Raw genomic sequence first — 3,088 nt, forward strand, 5'->3', positions numbered from 1 at the left:
TCCAGCACCGGCCACTGGCCCTACCCCGCGGAAGGCTACGAGGCTTGCCGCGGGAGAACAGGAGATGGTGTCCGGCACCCGGACAGCCGCACACAGCAGAGATGAAGGCCAGCCTGGGTCCCAACATCCCGAATGCGTTTCTCAAATTTTCTGGTCTGGCTTCCGCAGTGGAGAATGTGGAAATGGACATGGGCCCGGGGTAGGAGGCCGCGGGCGGGCCGGGTCCTGGTGAGTCCTGGGCATCCGATGCTTCTCTGACGAAATGCGGACAGACCTGGCCCTGCGCGTGGACGCAGTCGAGCTCTGGCATGGCAGTGATGGGAACGTTCTTGGACGCCATGGTCAAGGAGCTTTCGTGACCTGTACGACCGCCCCATCACCAGTTGCAGTTCTCAAAATTCGTATTATCTTCTGACACGTGAGCCAAGACCCGCTCTGCGGTGTTAGTGGTCGATGTGGTCGGCACCCCTGGCGCACAGAGCTCCGGGCATGACATTGACCGTACTCCGATCCGTTCCTCTGGCTGATGCCGCCCGCCTGGATGTGGGAGCCGCCGCCCGGGGCTAAGGCTGCGGTCTTGTTTCTGGGCTCCAGTGTGGAAAGGCCGCAAGGGTCCTCACACCGGACACACACCACGTCTGGACCCTAGTGATGACACGGGAACTGCTGCACACAGACTTTGTGCCCCATGGTCAAGCATCTTCCTCACGAATCTGTGGCCCGCCATCACATGAGAGAGTCGGCGAGGCTAATGCAGCCCGTCCGGTTGCTGTTTCTGGTGCTCCCCTTGGGCTTTGCAGAGCCATGCACGTGATTGCTCGCGCTCTCCTGGTCGAAACCACACGCACACAAGAGAGGACGCTGTTTGCTGAGCCGCCAGCCTCTCCCAGCATGTGCCGGGGCAAGAGTTGCGCTCCATGGTGGACCGATTAAGATTGGATGATGTGATGGCACGTGGTGGGCCATGGCCAACCGTGATGAGGCTCCATTTGGCTGACGGTCGCCACCTGGTGTCCGCTGTTATAGTTGTCACCCTGTGGAGCTCCGCGAAAATCGGAAGGAGTGGGATTTTGCCACAGTGCACGAGTCAGAGTTCCAGGAGCCTGGCGGTGCTGTCAGCTTTATCCCGGTCACGCGCAGATGTCGGTGCTTTGTCTAGTCACTGGAGATTGTACCTGCAGGAGCACAAAAATGTGACTGCAACTCCCAGTGGAGGTGGTGGACACCCTGAAGGGGGTCGCCCAGCATCCGCCTGTGGCCCTAACCCACGGAAAGCAGCCAAGGTTGCCGCGGTAGAATGGGAGATGGTGACCGGTGCCCGGACGCCCGCACACCTCAGAGGCGAAGGCCGGCCTGAGTCCCAACATCCTGAAGCGTTTCCCTTACATTTTCGGGTCTGGCTTCTCTGCTGGAGAATGGGAAAACCGAACCCGAGCATGGGGTAGGAGGCCGCGGGCCTGCTGTATCCTTGTGAGTCCTGGGCGTCCGAGACGTCTCCGCCAAAACGCAGACGGAACGGTCCCTGCACGTGGGCGCAAACACCGGAGCTCTGGCGCGGTAGGTGTGGGTTGTCGATGGATGCCCGTAGTCAAGGAGCCTTCCATGATGTGTGGACCGCCCTGTCACCCGTTGTGGTGCCCAAAAATGCGTATTTTCTTCCACCACCTAAGCCAAGACATGCTCTGCGGTGTTAGTGGCCTATGAGGTCGGCTCCCCGGGTGCACAGAGCTCCGGGCAGTGACCAAGACCCCTTCCTTGTCTTCATTCCTCTGGCTGACGCCGCCCGCCTGGATGTGGAAGCCGCCTCTTTGTACACGGGGCTTGCAATGCGTTCCTGTCTTTGGGCTCCAGTGCGGAAGGGCAGCGCGTGTCCTCACGTCGGGCACACGGCGAATCTGCAGTCGGCTGCGTACAGGGCGACTGTCTCACACAGGCTTCGTGCTGCTAAGTCAGGCATCCTCCTCCCGAGTCTGTGGCCCTCCGTCGCCGAAGACGGTCAACAAGGATGATGCAGCGCCTCGTTTGCTGTCTCCGAGGCTCCCCTCAGGCTTCGCAAAGCCATGCGTGTGATCGCTCACGCGCATGAGAGGATGCTCTGTGTGCTGTGCCACCAGCCTCTCCTCCCAGCTCTGGCCCGGGCAAGAGTCGTGCTCTGAAGTGGACCGATTAAAATTGGGTGACGTAGTGGGCCGTGGCCTCCCTTGAGGATGATCCATCCGGCTGATGGTTGCCACCAGGTGTCCGCTGTGAGTTTTCTCGGCCCGGAGCTCCGCGGAAATCCGAAGGAGTGGATTTGGCCATGGTGCCCAGGCCCGTGACTAGTTGCGTAGCCGAAATTCGTAGTTTATTCCGTCACAGTAGCCAAGAACTGCTCTGCGGTGTTAATAGCCGATGAGGTCGGCTCCCCGGCGCACAGAGCTCCGGCCATGACCATGTCGCCCACCCGGCTCTGTCCCGACTGTTGGCCTGGCCAGCCTGTGTCTAGGCAAAGCCTCTCACGGGCGCGGCTGTTCTCGCTCCTCTTGGAGTGACTCAGAAGTGAAGGGTTGGGATTTGGCCTCCGTGCCCGAGGCAGAGTTCCAGAAGGCCGGCGGCGTTATCAGGTTTGTCCCGGTCATTTGCCGCGGGAGGAGACGTCCCGCCCGCGGACGCCCGCACACCGCAGAGGTGAAGGCCAGGCTGGCTCCCGAAATCCCGTATGTGTTTCTCAAATTTTCCTTTCCCTCCTCTGCTGTGGAGAACGGGAAAACGGACCAGGAGCACATGGGTGGAGGCCACGAGACGCGTCCCGCCCGCGGACGCCCGCACACCGCAGAGGTGAAGGCCAGGCTGGCTCCCGAAATCCTGTATGTGTTTCTCAAATTTTCCCTCCTGGCTTCTGCTGTGGAGAACGGGAAAACGGACACGGAGCACATGGTGGGAGGCCACGAGACGGCCAGGTCCCTGTGAGTCTGGGTGCCCAGGCTTCTCCGCGTGGGCGCCGTGCAAACAGCTGGGGCATGGTAGGGACGAGGGTGTGGATGGATGCGCCGTGGTCCAAGGAACCCTCTGTGACCTCTGGTACTGCATCGTCACCAGCTGAGCTGCA

The sequence above is a fragment of the Pteropus alecto genome, unplaced genomic scaffold (genome assembly GCF_000325575.1).
Source record: "Pteropus alecto unplaced genomic scaffold, ASM32557v1 scaffold321, whole genome shotgun sequence".
Lineage (NCBI taxonomy): Eukaryota > Metazoa > Chordata > Mammalia > Chiroptera > Pteropodidae > Pteropus > Pteropus alecto.